Source organism: Aegilops tauschii, chromosome 4 (genome assembly GCF_002575655.3).
Source record: "Aegilops tauschii subsp. strangulata cultivar AL8/78 chromosome 4, Aet v6.0, whole genome shotgun sequence".
NCBI lineage: Eukaryota > Viridiplantae > Streptophyta > Magnoliopsida > Poales > Poaceae > Aegilops > Aegilops tauschii.
Window position 1 is genome coordinate 415,768,987 of NC_053038.3, and position 20,314 is coordinate 415,789,300.

A 20,314-nucleotide genomic window follows, 5' to 3' on the forward strand; every position below is an offset into this window, starting at 1 on the left:
AGCAGTGCCTACTGTACTATCGTAAAGAAATGCATGCCTAGTTCATTTGAGTCCTTAAATTTTCCTCTAAACTTCATCACAAGACTGTCTTCGTAGTTTATATGAGGCCACACTGTTAAGTGCTTTCTCAGATTATTTCAACTCCTTAGATGCCTTGGCAACTTAAATAGAGCGGTGGTACTCTCCCTTTCAACTAGGGATGTCAACTCGGTCCCGTTTAATCCCGATTAAAGTCCACTAGTGGTATGGTAGTTCAAAAGAGTTTTTGTTTTTTGAGGAAAATGAACTGGGGAGCTAGCAAAAACTAACTGGATGGGAATTGCGGATGTCGTTTATTTGCCACTTACATCGCTAGTTTCATCTCACCATTTTAATCTCTTTTCGGCTGATGTTGCTTCGAACCATTTAAATATGGCTTGCCATGCTTGGCAATAATTCATATGTCTTTTACCATGTAAGCTTACTGCCTGGATCATGCGATAACCATCTCATACTTATGTCCAGCGGAAATCTTTCAGGATGCCGTTCACACTAGGACACAATGTACAACCCCAGAATCTATTTGTGGGAGCAGTGCGCCATCCATGTTCTAGATGGTAGCAGTTCAGAGGCAACACCGCGGTAGAGCAGTCTGAGCATAGATATTATAGTTCTTGAGGCTCTACTAGAGGCAGAAAGAGATGGTGTGGCTACCATGAATGAGGTAATCTCGATCTTGAAGCTGGAAATCATGCAATTAGCTGCACGCATTATCCAAGCTACCCAAGAATTGGAGGAAGTAAGAATGTTGCATTTGAAGACGAAGGTGATCCTGCTGCTTCTGCTATCTGAAGCCCAGGGTAATCCCAGTTCTTCTTTAGATACCAGTTGAAATTGTCATTAGATTATTGTACTTGCATGTTGTGTCATGTCTCTGAATGGATTATGTTGTAAGACCCCCTATGTTGTCGATGAGTTGTAATGATCCGAATTTTGTAGGCGAGGTAATCCTCAGTACTTTGTATGATTGACATAAGGTGAACTATTTTTCGTGTGAGCATATTGTATTGGATGAAATAACTGTTTGACTCAAAGTGTATCCAACCTACAGAATTCAAAGATCATGGCATTTGTAAATCATAATCATATATAAAGGTGGAATAAATCTTTGTTGTGGTTTAGAAGAAATAAATAACAAAACATAGAATTATCTATGGATATTCATAATTGAAGAAAAAATGGATTTGGAATTAGTTGCCAGGGCCCAGGGCAAACGTGAATGCTAATTCTCCCATGTTTTGAACAAAGCAGCTAAACACCCACTATCATTTTTGGGCGGCCCGATGCAAGTCTTTGCGAGATGGAAATTACTGTCTACCCCTGTCACTTGACATCCTTATCGATCGGATTTACACTGCTGTCGATAGGGGTAGACTAGTAACTTCAATTAGACGTGACATGACAGTCTCCAAGCCCATTGAGACACGGTGGGCGCCAAACCTAGGCGGAAAATAACATTTGATTCAAGCTCATCCGAAAGACATGTGTCTCTCCCTCCATTTCCCCATTCATCCACGGTGGGCGGCAAAACAAACTCTCCTCATCCGAAATTGATGTAGGCTAATATTTTAAATAGGGGCAGATGTGTAACATCCCTCAGACATGACACAACCGCCCTACCTGTCAGCCCCGTTCATACACCGTGGGTGGCAAAACACTCTCTCCTCACCAAAAATTGTTACCGGCAAATATTTGGGAGATGCGAGATTACCGTCCTATCCCCAACCGACGTGATGTCCGAAATTTTAAACAGGGGATAAGTTCGTAACTTTCCCACATTTCAGACAAGCGCGTCCCAAAGTATGAGATCCCTCTCCCCCTCCATTTCCCCATGCATACACCGTCGGCGCCACGACAACCTCCCCACTGCGGCCAGCCTCCTCCGTCCGCCACCCCATCCTCCACCTTGCCGGACCCGCTACCCCTACCCCGTCGTCCACTGCAAGAGATGGACGTCTCTCATCCACGGCGCCAGACCAGGATCCTATCATGGCGTCATCTCGCTTCATCGGCGCCGTTGTCCACCTTGCCGTTGCTGCTCCTACGACTGCCTCGTCCACGGCAACAGGACTTATCCCCCGACCCGACCGTCTGCCGTCTAAAGTCTTCTTCCCCGCCGCCGACATCCATCGCACCCGCAGCACCCTCAGCGAATCAGCAGGGGCCTACACGGCATCGCAAGGGAGGTGGTACTCTTCCATATGTGCTTAAGTTATTGATCTCACCCAGAAAATAGATCGTAAATTGTTTACTGTACTTTTCTTGTCCGTACCAAATTGTAGTGGCTAGTTGAAAGCAAACAGTGGTTGCGAAGTAGCTTTGTCCAGTTTGCACCTTCAGATCCGCCATGGCACGATTACTATACTCGTAAAGCTTACAGTTTCCCCCCTTTGTATTCACTACCATCATCGTAGGTGCTTCACTGCTTCGTGTCGTGCTAGCACTGCTCCTCGAGACCTCAACCCATCTAGCGAAACAACATGCCACTCATAATTCCAAAGCCTACGTGTTAAAATACGAATCTGATATGATGCTCATATTACTAAAACATAGAATGTTTAATTTGTCACCTAATGTTCCTATATTCGTTTCGAAAAGCATGTGCGCCACCCACTGGTCCAGCTAGTTCCACTTTCCTGATTTTACTCTTGATGCTTAGGGTTTTCCCCTTTTATCTACTCTACTATGATCTGCGTAGGTGCTTTCTGTCATACTAGCATTACTCCACCCTTCAAGCTAAACAACACAACACTCAAAATTCCAAAGCTTAGTTATTCAAATATGATTGTGATATGATACTGATATTAGTTAACAGACACATTTAATTGGTTAGCTAAAGGTCCCATTTGAGTTTCCAAATGCATGTCGCGACATATTGAGAGACAGCAGAATTGCATTTCTTTGTCACTTGTTGAGTGTACTTGCTTGTCCATACCAAATCTTAGTTGTTATTTCAAATCAAATAACGGTTGCTAACTACCCTTTGCGTGGTTTGCAGCTTCAGATCTGCCATCCCACTGCCACGGTGAACACTATACTCATCATGCTTACAGCTTCCCCATTTTATGATGACCATGATCAGCCTACGTGGTTCGTGTCGTAATAGCACTGCTCCACCCATCGAGCTAAACAAGCTTAGTTGTAAAAATTCAAATCTGATATTATGCTGATATTAGTAAAACTGAGAGCTGTTTAATTGGTTAGCTAAATGTTCCTACTTTAGTTTCGAAATGCATGTGAGCCACATCATGGGTGGCCAACCGACATTGTATAGAAACACTTGTAATATCTTCTATCTGCTTGCTCTTCTACTCTTCTTTAAGATGATCCTCTTCTCTTGCGGTCGACTGGTCAGGTCGAGTTATTCTCCCTTAGTATATTTTGAATCTGTCAGGTCAGGATGACTTGTTCTTCTTTACTATATGTTGAAGCTATCATCTGCGAAGTATCATCACTTCCGGAGCTATCATATTTTCAGTAGTAGGCCACATTATATTAATGCACATACCAAATTACAACATGCATGGCACCTCTTAGAAAAATTGCAGAGAAAGCACAAAGTGGTTTACACGGAGGAAGTGTTGGATTAGAATCACTTCTGCATTACAAAGATAATCTTACTTGTTTTTATGTTTTCATGCATGTCAGGTATTGTACATTATCAAAATGAATATGAGAATGGGCGCATGCGAGGAATATTGCGGAACAATCCACTGGCTAACAAACTTGGCATGGTGGAGGATGGCCTATCTTATTCACCCATCAAGGTGCTTGCTCTAACTTGGCAAGGTTGTATTGGTCGCACATATTTTGCATCTGACCTCTTGCATTACTTCTACTTTGTTACACCATCTGCTTACTTTAAGCATCAGATATGTGTATATGCCATACCTATCCATTTTCTGTACCTATTCCATGTCTCGTCATACTATGTTTTTCTAGTCAAATGTTCTTTCGTAATAGATGTCCAAAAGGAAGAGGGTGAGTGCAGATCCTCAAGGAGTACAAACTAGGTATTTGGAAAAGGTAGTGGCCAAACCCATATTAGAACTGTACCACACGTTACCCCTAATCTAGTGGCCAAACCCATATTAGAACTGCGGAGAGCCCAGCGTGAGGTACTATCTATGATATCAATTCAAAATTTGAACTCCTAAATTTGTGCATGTGCCTTACCTTCTCTCTTGTATGAAAACTAATTTCAGATGAATCTCCTAGCTCAAAGGATCGTAGGATCTCACGACAATACTGGGCTCTGCATTGCTCTTGTCAGTACCTCTTGCCCTTTGTCAGCATACTTACACTCATTGCTGTTTGATTATGTAGCATCACTGTAAATGTTCGCTTCTTTATACTCCCTTTGCTTGAAATTATAAGATCTAAATTTACTCTTAGATAAATGTAAAATTAACACAACAGTTATGACGTTTTGGATTGCTCATGTAAGTACCTGTTGTCATGTACTCCCTCTGTATCAAATTAATTGTTGATCAATTGGATGTATTTAGAACTTAATAGTGCTAGATACATCCATTTGAGCGACAAGTAATAACGGACGGTGGTGGTATTACTGTACTTGCATCGCGAGATAGTTGATTGTCTAGCATTACTCTACATCTTATCTGCCCTGCCCTCCACTTTCTCCAAATTATCATACCTACATTTACTCTTACCAAAATGTTGAATAAAGCCAATGCCACTGCACACGTTGATGTCTGCATTACTCTTGTCAGTACCTTTTGCCTTGTAACGCTGTACTTAATTAATTGCTATTTGATTATGTATCATCATTCTGCACCTGATCTTCATTATCCTCTGTTTCTTCCAATATAATTGGATCTATATTTACTCTTTGCAAAATGTAGAATAATGGCAACGCTTATAAAGAATTTTCTTTGGGGAATTTATTGAAGTATCCTTCCATCAACATGGAGAAGGGCTTTGTCCAGCCCGTGTTAACATGTAATGTAAGTTCATCCTTCTCAAGCCTTCAAACTTTGTTCTAGTATAGATTTGGATAGGCATCCTTTCCTCCACTTCTGTTTACTTTGCTGTTTACATCTGATTGGATGTTTGCAACAACTACCGGTTTTAAATTGTAGTTGTAAAAATATGTTCCTTATGCAGAACAGATCCATTTATTTGCTTATATAATTGTGAAACCTCTTACGCGTCTCCTTATTTCTCTTTTAGAGTTGTATCTCTTATGCCAGGCAGAACTTTAGGGAAGATAGTGAGGCAAATCATCTTTAGGATAGCGAGATGACCCCAAGGTCCTGTCTTGATGAAGACAGTGAATTGAAGCTACTCACCAGCAGGTGTGAGACAACCTCTATGCAGTCGCTGCCTCAATCAGTTCGACTTATTCAGTCTCAACTTAAAGCAGAAAAGCTTGCTTCAGCTCAGCTCCGACTTGATGTCAAAGATATAATGAAGATGTCAGGGGACTGCCGTGCACACTATGGTGCCATACAGCTAGGTATGAAGCATCTATCGTTGACACAACTGAGGTCTCATCAGCTCGTTCGGCTTCTTGCAGGGCACGACCTTGCAAGGCCTAGTGCCTTCTGAAGTGCTCTCAGTTTTGTATATTCTTTTGTCGGCGCGTTTATATGCACTGGTGGCGACCTTTGATGCCCAGTGTATGTAATCCGCCGTCATGCTGCGCTTTATTATCATCGGTAGTGAACTTTGATTCCCAGTGGATGTAATATGTTGTAATTTGTTTATTGTATAGTCTAGGTTTACTCTTTGGTCGGTATGCTGTAATTTAGGCTGGAAGGTTCAGTGGATCTTAGTGTTGTCGGTCTTCAGGCCGGCCCGTTACTCATATGGGCCAAAACGTGGGCCTAAAATCATCTTGGGCCATTAGCAGGTCTAAACCTATAGTATTTTCCCTCCTTTAACAGGCCGAGTAAAGTTCTGGACAGCCGGGCCAGAGAATACCATGGGCTTTTAACAGGCTAAAACCTAGATTGGGCTAGCGTTGAGCCGAAAAATTCACGGGCCAATACATGCCGAAACTGCCTAAGGCCCATGTTGGGCCCAAATAGGACGAGCAGTTAACAGGCCAAAATATATCTCGGGCTTGTTTGGCCCAATAAAATTATGGACTTTAAGCAGGCCGGTATCCACGCGGGCCATAGGCCCAAAAGTGTCACGGGCCATTATCAGATGGGCTGTAAGCAGGCCGGATTCAATGTGGGTTGTAATTAGGCCCAACTGTTACACGGGCCATTAACAGGCCGATAGGCCAATTGGGCTGAAATTTATCCACCACGACTACGGGCCATTAGGAGGCCTAAAGTTACTTTGGACAAGAAATAGCCCAGTTTCTACGTGGGCCGCTAAATGGCCTAAAGTAAAACCGGGCCGACAACGTCCCAGATACTCCACGGGCTGCTAACAGGCTGAAACTATTATCGGGCCGAACTGGTAAACGGGCATTTAACAAGCTGAAATACAAACCTGTCTTAGAATGGGCCCAAAGGTACAGTGGCCTGTTAACGGGCCTGATCCGATATGGGCCGTAATTTGGCCCAAAACTCGGCAGGTTGTGAGCGGGCTTGATCTGAGATGGGCCTCAATTTGACCCAAAACATGGCAGGCTGTTAATGGGCCAGCCCACTAGTGTCTGAAAAAACATCATGGGCCTTTAGCTGGGCCGGCCTTTTGACCGGAATGGGCCTCTATTGGGCCGTGCCACGTGTCGACGTATCATAGGCGCCTCCTGTCCAATGAGTGGATGACATCTGTCCAACGAGGAGCTGACACGTGGTTCCGTCGGCCAATGAGAATTTTACACGTGCAAAATCCCCATTGGTCCGGGCTGTTAATGGGTTATCGGATCCAAAACCGGACCCGATAGCTTAATAGCGAGCCATTACGGTCGATGCCACGTGTCGGTCACCCTTGACGAAAGCACTTCTATGACGCGCGATTTATCATCATGGAAGTGGACACTTCCGTGATGATAATTTTGGTAATGTCATGGAACACTTCTACGACAGCACAGGTATGACTATCTGGATTCTGTCATAAAATCGTCATGGATGTACATGTATGACATAAAACATGACCCACTGTGACAAACACGTATCATCACGGAAGTGTATTTTTTTGGTAGTGGTAACTGTGGAGGGGGGCACCGCACACGGCTAAGAGAAGACTTGGTATGCCTTTGGGGTACCCCCCTCCCACGTATATAAAGGGGGGAGGAGAGGAGGCAGGCCCAAACGTGGGCACGCCAAGGGCAGGGTCCTACTTGGACTCCTAGTCCAAGTAGGATTCGGCCCCCCCTCCTTCCTTCCACCGGAGAGGGAAAAGGGGAAGGGAGAGAGAGGGAGAAGGAACGAGGGGGGCCGGCCCCCACCCCTAGTCAAATTCGGTTTGGGCAAGGGGGCGTGTACGTGGCCTCTCTCCTCTCCTCCAATAAGGCCCAATAGGCCCAATACTTCTCCCGGGGGGGTTCCGGTAACCTCCCGGTACTCCGGAAAAATGCCCGAACCACTCGGAACCATTCCGATGTCTGAATGCAACCTTCCAATATATGAATCTTTACCTCTCAACAATTTCGAGACTCCTCGCCACATCTGTGATCTCAGCCGGGACTCCGAACACACTTTGGTCATCAAATCACATAACTCGTAATACAAATTGTCATCGAACGTTAAGCGTGCGGACCCTATAGGTTCGAGAACTATGTAGACATGACTGAGACATATCTCCGGTCAATAACCAATAGCGGAACCTGGATGCTTATATTGGTTCCTACATATTCTACGAAGATCTTTATCGGTCAAACCGCATAACAACATACGTTGTTCGCTTTGTCATCGGTATGTTACTTGCCCGAGATTCGATCGTTGGTATCATCATACCTAGTTCAATCTCGTTACCAGCAAGTCTCTTTACTCGTTCTGTAATGCATCATCCTGCAACTAACTCGTTGGTCACATTGCTTGCAAGGCTTATAGTGATGTGCATTACCGAGAGGGCCCAGAGATACCTCTCCGATACACGGAGTGACAAATCATATTCTTGATCTATGCCGACCCAACAAACACCTTCGGAGACACCTGTAGAGCATCTCTATAATCACCCAGTTACGTTGTGACGTTTGATAGCACACAAGGTGTTCCTCCGGTATTCGGGAGTTGCATAATCTCATTGTTAGAGGAACATGTATAAGTCATGAAGGAAGCAATAGCAATAAAACTAAATGATCATTATGCTAAGCTAACGGATGGATCTTGTCCATCACTTCATTCTCTAATGATGTGATCCCGTTTATCAAATGACAACACATGTCTATGGTTAGGAAACTTAACCATCTTTGATTAACGAACTAGTCACGTAGAGGCATACTAGGGACACTCTGTTTTGTCTATGTATTCACACATGTACTAAGTTTCTGGTTAATACAATTCTAGCGTGAATAATAAACGTTTATCATGATATAAGGAAATATAAATAACATCTTCATTATTGCCTCTAGGGCATATTTCCTTCAATATCTACTTCCCCGCCCCCTCCCCCTTACCAAAAGCCACATTTCCCCTGTTTCCGCCTTCCTTTCCAAGTTGAAACCTTCACTCCTTGCTTGCAGCGCCGACTCCTCGCCGGCGACCCTCCTTCACGCTGCTCGGCCTCGTCTATCCCGGCAGGTAATCCACACCCGACCCCCATCCTCCTCCTCCTTCCACATCCCACATGCCCCGACCGCCGGCGCGAGCGCGGCACCTTCCACCCAAATCACTGACCCCTCCACCAAATAAGCACCGCCCAAAGCCATGGTGCACGCAGTTTAGCCAGGATCTCACGGAGCATTTGGCAGCGGAGAAGCAAATGGCGGCCGCACGCGCGGATGAGGACGCGATGGCTACCATTCGTGCCGACCCCTAGATCTTGGAGGAGCACCTTGCCATTTGCTAGCTAGGCCGGTTAAGCGTGCTCGGTTTACCCGTTGCATGTGCTGCTCCTGCCTTTCCTTCACAAATTCTAGTGAATTGTGCTATCTAATTTTACCATGCAATCTATTGCTCTAGTGTATATGTTCTATATGTCGTGCAGTCTGGTGCTCACTTATTAACTGTTTTGTTAATTAGTTGTTGTCTTCAGTTAACTGTTTGGTTCAATTCCGTAAATGTGATGTTCACTTCTTTAGGCTGCAATTTTGTATTGTCTTCCATGTGAGAAATAAATCGAATTTATCTTTACAAAATACATGAGAAACGAATATAATTGCTATATTTCCAAGTTGTCAAGCATGCTTGGTTTGGTTATACATTGTGGAATGTGGTGCTCAGTTAACGTTTGGTTCATTTGTGTTGTGGTGTTTAGTTAACTATTTGGTTCAATTCTGCAATGCGATGTTCAATAGTTGTGGGTGCATTCTGTTATTGTATACCATGTGAGGAATAAATTGAATTTGGTTGTAGTAAATACATGAGAAACAAATACAATTCCTATATTTCCAAGTTGTTAAGCATGCTTGATTTGGTTAACTGTCTGATCTTCTATTAGGAGTATGTTATATTATGCAATGTGGTGCTCAGTTAATGTTTGGTTCATTTGTTGTGGTGTTTAGTTAACTGCTTGGTTCAATTCTGCAATGCGATGTCCAATTGTCGTGGGTAGAATTTTGTATTGTTGTGCATGTGAGGAATCAATTGAATTTGGCTGCACTTAATACATGAGAAACATATACAAGTGTTATATTTCCTAGTTCTTAATCATGCTTGGTTTGGATAAATTGGTGTTCCTTGTGGCTTGAATAAATCTGATGAATATGCAATGTGCTTATTTTTCATCAACATATTTTACTGATAGCATGCGAACCCTTACTTAACCTGATGACTAACTACCTTATATGTGTTGCAGGGAAACAACGGGAAGCACTGAGGTTTACAATCACGGTTAGCACGTGCATGGTCTGTTGTCTAATAGCACATTATTGTGCAATTGCAGGAACCATTCTAATATTTAGGTTTTTAACAATTTGTTCTTGCACATGCAGGTCCTGCTGTTAGAGGTTTTGACCCACTGTTCGACCCTTTTTGCATATGGGGAAATGAGTTGTCCATGAATATCAATCAAATCAAGAAACTCAGAAAGATTGTTAGGATAAAGAAATTAGCGACAAAAAACAACAAGATCTTTGTCTGCACAATGAAGAAGACATCAGTTCACTACAAGATGGTACTAACTATTATACCTTGCCTTTTTTTATTCCTTTGCCCCATTTCCAATATAGAGAAGATATTTATGCACATCCTTGTTTTCAGGCCTTTCCAAAACAGTTCACTGATGATTACCTCTCAAACCACCTCCATGGTCAGGAGGCGAGGAGGGTTTTCATACAACACCCACTGTTCAATATTGAAGTGTTCCTGAAGAGGACGAAGGACGGACGGTCAATCATCCACAGGCACTGGCCTAAAGTTTCAAAGACCTTCAACATGAATGAAGGCTCAATATTCGCCTTCCGCTTCAGCAGTTTTCCAGATGAGATGCATCTGTCTATATGCTGTGTATGATGCTAATTTCGAAAGGTTCTACATGTTGCATGTGAAACTTGGTGCTGGTGCAGTTGTGTAATGGGGTAGCTGAGTGCTGAAGCTATATCATGTTGTACTCTGATGTATTTCAATTATGAAAATCCCCTTCCTTAATATGTAAATGAAATATATTATGTTTTTAATATGAATGTCAATTAGATTAATAAATGGATTATTAATAATAGGGCAATTGTCCTACTAATGGAGAATTAGCCTGCTAATTGGGTTTCGCTATTGCAAATGGTTATTGAATAAATAGACCTCAGGCAACGCACAGAGTTTCTTGGAATAAACAGTGTTGGATCAATGAACAATCACACACGACTTTCTCTTGAAAACTGTTTGCGTGAGGCCACCTTGCGCAAACGTTTACCACATAAAAACTGTGTGTGATGGACAACCTTTGCCACACAGTTTCTTCTACGGACTGTGTGTGATGCATTCAACACAGCAAACAATTTAATGGGAAAAATTGTGTGTGATGTACCTATGAACAGAAACGTTTTCCTCGTAGCGACTATGTGGGATGTACATACTAACGGAAATGTTTGGCGGGGACTGACTGTGTGGGATGTACTTGCAACCGGAAACAATTTCGCCTGTAAATTGTATTTTTAGCTCTACTGTACGTATTTCCGTATTTGAGCGCTCGCCGGTCGCACACGACCTCATTTTGCCGAGCGTGTGTGCCAGGAGGGCATATCCCCGATGGTTTCTGGGTCGTGTGGGAAGGAGCCCCCTATCGCCCACACTCACTAGGCGACGGTTCCAAATGCCGTCGCGGAAAGGGGTTAACAACCGTTTGTATAGCACCGACACATACTAGTGCTTGTGTTAGCATATAAATGAAAAAGATGAACCTTGCCGGGAACCCGTGCATGTGTCTGTCCATGCAAAGGAGGAGTGCCTCTTTAATAAAAATAAACAAGTTTTCCCTGGCAGGATATCCTGCCGGCACCGTCTTTGTCTATCGGAGAGCTCCGTCTGCTGGGGAACAGACAGAGGGGCCAGCCCCCCGCCAACTCCTTTTTACCAAAGGCTACTGCGACCATCCTGACTGAAGCAACGTTCGAGTCATAGATGGGAGCACCTAAGTATCAAAAGAGAGGCGAGGTTTTCTCATGCAAAGTTATAGCTTTACAGAACACTAACGGACAAGAGGTAAACTTATCTGTTGGGTTTGTCGAGGATCGCTGTGCCGTGCAATCTTCTCGTCCTTTGTCAAAGCCAAGTTCACGGCAGGAACCTGCAACTCCATGTAGATGAGAATAAATGCAGGATGCAATCCTATCTACATGCGTATGCAAATGCTCATGAAATGCTTATGAAGTGATCAGGGTGTGCTGGTGCATGCATGCAATCTTAGTTGGGGCCCCCCTACAGCACTTCTTTATTTTATCTTGCACGGGGTCATCGCCCCTGCTTTGTACAAGGGGTTAAATGCAGCTGAGGCAAGGTCTGTACAAAAGGGTGGCTGACGTGCAGTGCCCGGCAGCCTCGCGCCTTACGTGTAGTACTTATGGAGATGTTTAATATTCCATGAGTTTTGCAACTGAGTGCCATCCCCGGTCTCCAGACGGACTGCACCAGGTCTGGTTACTCGTACCACCTCGTAAGGGCCTTCCCACTTTGGTAACAGGGTGTTTGTACCCTTGGCGGACTGAACGCGCCTAAGGACAAGGTCACCTTCCTCAAAACACCGGGCATGAACCTTGCGGCTATGATAGCGACGCAGGGCTTGCTGGTAGCGAGCAGCACGCGTAGAAGCACAAAGACGGTTCTCCTCGAGTAGCACAGTGTCGTCACGCCAGTGCTTATCTTGCGCTACTTCATCATAGGCAAGCACTCGAGGGGACCCGTAAATGAGTTTCGTGGGGATAACTGCTTCTGCCCCGTAGACCAGGGAGAAGGGAGTCTGCCCAGTAGCTCGGTTAGCTATCGTTCTGAGGGACCAGAGAACTACCGGCAGCTCCTCGATCCACTGCCTGTCGTGCCTTTGCAACGTATCGGAAGTTCTTGTCTTGAGTCCATGAAGCACTTCAGCGTTCGCCCTCTCAGCTTGTCCATTGCTCCGGGGGTGTGCCACAGAAGCGAATGTGAACTTGCATCCGAGGGCATGAACGTATTGCATGAAGGCGTGGCTCGTGAACTAGGTCCCGTTGTCAGTGATGATCCTTGCCAGAACTCCGAAACGACACACCAATTATTTCAAGAACTTGATAGTTGACTGAGCAGTCACCTTTCTCACGGCAGTCACTTTCGGCCACTTTGTAAACTTGTCGATGGCAACGAACAAGAATTCAAAGCCCCTGGCTTCACATGTCGTGACGAGCTCAACTACATCTTGGAGGGCTGTGGGCCAATAGAATCCTTGCCGGATTGCTTTCCCAACTAATGCCCTTGATCCAATGTGTGAGCCGCATATTCCTCTGTGAATCTCAGCCAGCAGTTCCTTTCAATCCTCTCGGCAGACACACTTCAATTTCACACCGTTGGGCCTCCTTTTGTACAGAGTGTCATCGACAAACTGATACATACAGGCCCTCCGCGCTACTTTCTCAGCATCATCTTGGTCGCCAGGGAGTTGTCCAGTTTGGAGGAAGTGGACAATGTGCCTTGCCCAAGTTGGAGCCTGGGGCTCAGCAAAGTGGACTAGCGGCACCTCCTCTACTGCGGGAGCACCTGCCTCGTTTGTGGGGTCCATAGGCCCGGCTGGAGGGGGTGGTCCGGCAGGCTGTGAGGAGTCGTTTACGGCAGGGTCTCCGCCGGGAGCGGACGGCTCGACCGGGAGAGGCTTACTATAGACCAATTTTCTCCTTTTCCGGGCCATTGTGGCTGGTGATACGGAGGGCTGAGAGAGATGGAGAACAAAAGTTCCTGGTTCCACAGGAAGCTTCCGTGCAGCACACTTTGATAGGTGATCAGCTATGCTATTTTCCGCACGGGATACGTGCTCTATTTGCAACCCATCAAAGTGCTCCTGCAGTCTCCTCACTTCCTTGACGTATGCTTCCATCAATGGGCTTTGGTAATCCTTGTTGACTTCTTACACAATAAGCTGTGAATCTCCTTGAATGATCAACTTCTTAATTCCGAATTCTGTTGCAATCCTGAGCCCGGCAAGGAGCCCTTCATACTCAGTTGTATTGTTGGTGGCTTCTTCCCAGGCGAAGTGCATTTGGACGACGTACTTCAAGTGCTCCCCGGAGGGGGCAACAAGAAGCACGCCAGCCCCCGCACCTTGTAGGGAAAAAGCACTATCAAAACACATAATCCATTCTTGGGGTGATTCCTTGGCGGGGAGAGCTGTTTCTGTCACTTCCTCATCAAGGGTTGGCGTCCATTCTACAATAAACTCTGCCAGTGCCCTGCTTTGAATAGTTGATGTGCTCTCAAACTTCAAACCAAAGTTGGATAACTCCAAAGCCCACTCCACTATTCTGCCGGTGGCCTCAGGGTTTCGAATTATCCTTTGCAATGGAAAATGAGTGACAACCGTGATCTCATGGGCTTGGAAGTAGTGGCGTTGTTTCCTTGAGGCCATGATGAGGCCAAAGATCAATTTTTGCACGCCAGAGTACCTCGATCTAGCCCCTTGTAACAAGGATCTGACAAAGTATACTGGGCGCTACACCACTTTCTTCCTTACCGCGTCCTTGGGGTTGCTCTCGTTGTCATGCTCATTGCTGTTCTGATCCTTTTCTCACTCTGCCGTGAACTGGCCACTTTCTGCCTCATACACCTCTCGCTGTGCTACCAAGGGTGCACTAACCACTTGGTTGGTTGCCACCAAGTAAAGCAATAACTGCTCTTCGGGTTTGGGTGCAACCAAGGTAGGCACAGACGATAGGTAGGCCTTCAATTCCTGCAGAGCAGCATCTGATTCTGGGTCGACTTCATAGGCCCTACTTTCTTCAAAATTTTGAAGAACGACAGGGCACACTTGGCATACTTTGAAATGAATCTGCTTAGCACGGCAACGCATCCCGTCAAGCGCCTTACATCCTTAACTGTCCTTGGTGCTTGGATCTGCTCAATGGCCTTGATGTTGTCGGGATTGGCTTCGATCCCCCGATGGTACACGAAGAATCCAAGTAGCTTGCCGGAGGGAACACCGAATACACACTTCTCCGGATGAAGCTTCAGGTTGATCTTGTGCAGATTAGCAAATGTCTCCTCCAAATCCTGGATAAGGGTGGTCTTATCCTTGGTTTTGACCATGATGTCGTTCATATAGGCTTCTATATTTCTGTGCAACTACGGCTCAAAACCAATCTGGACTGCTCTTGCAAAAGTGGACTCGGCACTCTTTAATCCGAAATGCATGCGGACAAAGCAGTACGTACCACATGGAGTGATGAACGATGTCTTCTCCTCATCTTCTTTGGACATGATGATCTGGTGATATCCGGAGTATGCATCTAGAAAGGAGAGCAAATCACAACCTTAAGTGGAGTCCACGATCTGGTCGATGCACGGCAAGGGAAACGGGTCCTTATGGCAAGCCTTGTTGAGATGTGTGAAATCAATGCAAAGCCTCCATTTCCCATTCGCCTTCCGGACCACCACTGGATTTGCTAACCATGTAGGATGCAGTACTCCTCTGACCAAACCAGTTGCCTCTAGTTTCTTGATTTCCTCGGCAATGAATTGTTGCCGCTCCAAGGCCTGCTTCCGGACTTTCTACTTGACGGGTCGGGCATGTGGGCAAACAGAAAGGTGGTGCTCGATTACCTCCCTGGGAACACCGGGGATATCAGATGGTTGCCAGGCAAACACATCGATATTCGCCTGCAGGAAGGCAATGAGCATGCTTTCCTATTTTTCATCAAGGGTGGCGTTGATAGTGAAAGTACCATCAATGCCAGCCAGCCCTATCGGGACCTTCTTCACTTGGGGTGCAGTAACCTTGGATATCTTGCTGTTGGAACAGTCCGGCACATCGTCAATGGGTGCCGTGCACTCGGAGGGGGCACGCTTCCCGAACTCCTTGCCGGAGGTCCTACAATCTCTCTTCTTTCCTTTGATTTCCATGGCGGGAGCTGCTGCAGCCGCAGCCTCTGCTGTGACTGCATCCCGGTACATCTTGTCCACGCAGATAATTGCATCCTTAAAGTGTTATAAGCATAGTGCGATGCTGCCATGAACTTAGGCAGGGCCGGGCGTCCTAGAATCCCATTGTACGGCAGGGGGAGATCAACCACATCAAACACAATCTTCTCAGTCCGACAGTTTAGTTCTCCCCCAAACGTCACCGGCAACGTAATCTTTCCCTTGGGATGGCTCCTGCCAGGATTGACTCCTTGAAACGTGCCGGTGACTTCTAGCTCTTCTTCTCCTATCTGAAGCTTGTTGATGACTGCCGAGGAAATCAGATTTCAACCTGGCCCTGCCATCCACTAACACCTTTGTGACCTCGAGGTTGCGAATTATTGGGGAGACCAACAGTGGCAAACACCCTACCGCTATGTTGCGGCAGGGTGATCCTCCTCATCAAAGATGATGGGCGTGCGGGACCACATGAGCGGCTTCCGGGCCTCTGACGCTGGTTCTACAACATTGACCTCTCGTGCCCATCGCTTGAGTTGGCGACGAGAGGTGTGCAAAGATCCACCTCCATCAATGCATAGGGCGTCAGTGGCCTTCTGAAATTCCTGCTCACTGGTTTCCTCTTCATTCACTTCATCACTCACGTCATGACAGATTTCCTTCTCTTGGCCCATGGTGGATTTTCCTTGGTTCCGAAAGGGTTTGCCGGGGCGATTTGCTCCACCGCCTCGGCCCTTATCGCCAGCAGCATTCTGGCCTTTTTCCTTATCACGCTTATCATACTCTGCCCTCTATTTCTTGACAAGCTGCTCAACCCGATAACACTCCTGAAGGTCGTGGCCTTTGGTCCGGTGGATCTTGCAGTACGACCCATCACCTTTCCCAACTTTTTTCGCGGCAGTGGCTTCCAGGCAACCAGCGCACGCGGCAGCTTCCTTGCCGGGGGCCTCAGCCTTGGCCTTCTTGCCGGTACTAGGTGTGACCGAACCTTCTACAGCCATCACTACCTTTCTTTGACTGGTTGATTCATGTTCATCCTCTAAATCAACATTGATGCAATCCTCCTCTCCGGGCAACTTCCTTCCTTCCTCCATCCGAGCACACTTATCCACCAGTGTGTATAGATCCTTCACAGTCTTGGGCAACCGCACATTCATCTTAGAGTGAATGCGACGGTTGCGCATATTGGACTGGAAGGCTGCTATAACAGCTGCCGGATGGATATTTTTTAATATTTCTATGAACTTTACTGAATCTCTGTAAATACTTATGAAGGGTTTCTCCTTCCTTTTGCTGGAGAAGCTGCAGGTCACTGGGCCTGCGAGGCTCTTGCTCGCCACCGGTGAAGGCACCGATGAACTCGTGACACAGATCCTCCCATGACGAAATGGAGTTCTCCGGCAGGTGCATCAGCCAAGACCTCACATTGGACTTGAGGGCCAAAGGGAAGTAGTTGGCGAAAACCTTCTCGTCTCTTCCCCCGGAAGCATGAACAGCGATGGTGTAGATGCTCAGGAACTCTGCCGGGTTCAGCCTCCCATCGTATTTCTCAGGCATCTCTGGCTTGAATGTGCGAACGGACGGCCAACGGACTTGCCACAGCTCACGTGTAAAGGCAGGGCACCCGACCTCAAAAGGTAGGCACCCGCCAACACCGAGCGCAGGCTCGTCGACGTTGAGGCCGCCACACCCGTCAGTCTGGCGGAGGTCGTCGTGGCGCCGATCCATGACGGTGCGCGCGTCTCAGCGCCGCCTATCCTCCAGTGCTCGACGTTTGCCTGGATGTGCTCGAGAGTCGGAAGTGGCCATCGAGACATCGTCGAGGTCTTGATTCAGCTGCGCCCGCTGATACATCTCCAACGTATCTATAATTTTTGATTGTTCCATGCTATATTATATTCTGCTTTGGACATTAATGGGCTTTATTATACACTTTTATATTATTTTTGGGACTAACCTATTAACCGGAGGCCCAGCCCAGAATTGCTGTTTTTTTGCCTATTTCAGAGTTTCGCAGAAAAAGAATATTAAACGGAGTCCAAACGGAATGAAACCTTCGGGAACGTGATTTTTGGAACGAACGTGATCCAGAGGACTTGGACCCTACGTCAAGAAAGCTACAAGGAAGGCACGAGGTAGGGGGGCGCGCCTACCCCCCCCCCCCCAGGCGCGCCCTCCACCCTCGTGGGGCCCATGTTGCTCCACCGACGTACTTCTCCCTCCTATATATACCTACGTACCCCCAAACTACCAGATACGGAGCCAAAAACCTAATTCCACCGCCGCAACCTTCTGACCGTGAGATCCCATCTTGGGGCCTTTTCCGGAGCTCCGCCGGAGGGGGATTCTACATCAACACCATAGCCTCTCCGATGATGTGTGAGTAGTTTACCTCAGACCTTCGGGTCCATAGTTATTAGCTAGATGGCTTCTTCTCTCTCTTTGGATCTCAATACAAAGTTCTCCATGAGTCTCGTGGAGATCTATTCGATGTAATCTTCTTTTGCGGTATGTTTGTTGAGATCGATGAATTGTGGGTTTATGATCAACTTTATCTATGAACAATATTTGAATCTTCTCTGAATTCTTTTATGTATGATTGGTTATCTTTGCAAGTCTCTTCAAATTATCAGTTTGGTTTGGCCTACTAGATTGATCTTTCTTGCAATGGGAGAAGTGCTTACCTTTGGGTTCAATCTTGCGGTGTCCTTTCCCAGTGACAGTAGGGGCAGCAAGGCACGTATTGTATTGTTGCCATCGAGGATAACAAGGATGGGGTTTATATCATATTGCATGAGTTTATCCCTCTACATCATGTCATCTTACTTAAAGTGTTACTCTGTTCTTTTGAACTTAATACTCTAGATGCATGCTGGATAGCGGTCGATGTGTGGAGTAATAGTAGTAGATACAGGCCGGAGTCGGTCTACTTGTCGCGGACGTGATGCCTATATACATGATCATACCTAGATATTCTCATAACTATGCTCAATTCTGTCAATTGCTCAACAGTAATTTGTTTACCCAATGTAATACTTATGCTCTCGAGAGAAGCCACTAGTGAAATCTATGGCCACGGGTCTATTTTCCATCATATTTAATCTCCCGACAACAAGCTATTTTTGGCGCCGTTTTTATTTTGCTTTCTTTACTTTGCATCTTTATCATAAAAATACCAAAATTATTATCTTATCATTTCTATCAGATCTCACTTTTGTAAGTGACCGTGAAGGGATTGACAACCCCTTTATTGTGTTGGTTGCGAGGATTTTATTTGTTTGTGTAGGTGCGAGGGACTCGTGCGTGGCCTCCTACTGGATTGATACCTTGGTTCTCATAAACTGAGGGAAATACTTACGCTGCTTTACTGCATCACCCTTTCCTCTTCAAGGGAAAACCAACGCAGTGCTCAAGAGGTAGCTGTCACGCCCAAGATGCGACCCTATCCTAAAGGAACTCCAAGGTCCCACCAAGGATAGGAGCGCATCTTGAAGACACTTTTGTAAGGTGGATATCATTACATCAACATTACATAATAGATGGGGATACATACAAAAGTCACAACCGCCCCAAAGAATACATCAACATACATGAGAATAACATCCGACTATGGATGACACATAAACAGAAACTCAAACGACATCCACCCTGCTAGCCCAGGCTGCCGACCAGGAACGTAACCCAAGATCGATGAAGAAGAAGAAGAACCCCAACACAAATAAACATCGCTCTCACGTCATTATCATCGCATAACCTGTACCTGCAACTGTTGGTGTAGTAAACTGTGAGCCACAAGGACTCGGCAATCCCATAACCATGGGTATCAAGACTAGCAAAGCTTAATGGGTAAGGAAGGGGTAAAGTGGTGAGGTTGCAGCAGCGGCTAAGCATGTATGGTGGATAACTTACGTAACAAGAGCGAGAAGAGGAGCTAAGCAAACGTTCGCCAACTAGTAATGATCAAGAAGCGATCCTGAACTCCTACTTACGTCAAACATAACGCAAACCATGTTCTCCTCTCGAGCAACCCCGAAAAGAGACAATCACGTTTACACATGCGGTTGGTGTATTTTAATTAAGTTTACTTCAAGTTTACTACAACCGGATATTAACAAATTCCCATCTGCCACATAACCGCGGGCACGGCTCTCGAAAGTTTATACCCTACAGGGGTGTCCCAACTTAGCCCATCACAAGCTCTCATAGTCAACGAAGGATATTCCTTCTCCCGGGAAGACCCGATCAGTCTCGAAATCCCGGTTACAAGACATTTCGACAATGGTAAAACAAGACCAGCAAAGCCGCCCGATGTGCCGACAATCCCGATAGGAGCTACACATATCTCGTTCTCAGGGCAACACCGGATGAGACATCCTACGAGTAAAACCAGCCCTCAAGTTTCCCCGAGGTGGCCCCGCAGTCTGCTCGTTTCGGACCAACACTTAGAGAAACATTGGCCCGGGGGGCTAAAATAAAGATGACCCTCGGGTTGGCCGACCCAAGGGAAGTGTAATAGGTTGTTAGCCAAATGTAAAACCCAGGTTGGGCCTTGCTGGAGGAGTTTTATTCAAAGCGAACTGTCAAGGGGTTCCCATAACACCCAACCGCGTTAGGGACGCAAATTCCGGGAACATAATACTGATATGACGGAAACTAGGGCGGCAAGA

The 20,314-nt window shown here is 46.1% G+C and overlaps 1 pseudogene; it reads right to left on the reverse strand.

Annotated features, from left to right (window-relative positions):
- LOC120963479 (NAC domain-containing protein 75-like) overlaps nt 1-17,375 on the reverse strand; it is a 160,333-nt pseudogene extending 142,958 nt beyond the window's left edge.
- Between the last annotated feature and the right edge of the window lie 2,939 nt (nt 17,376-20,314).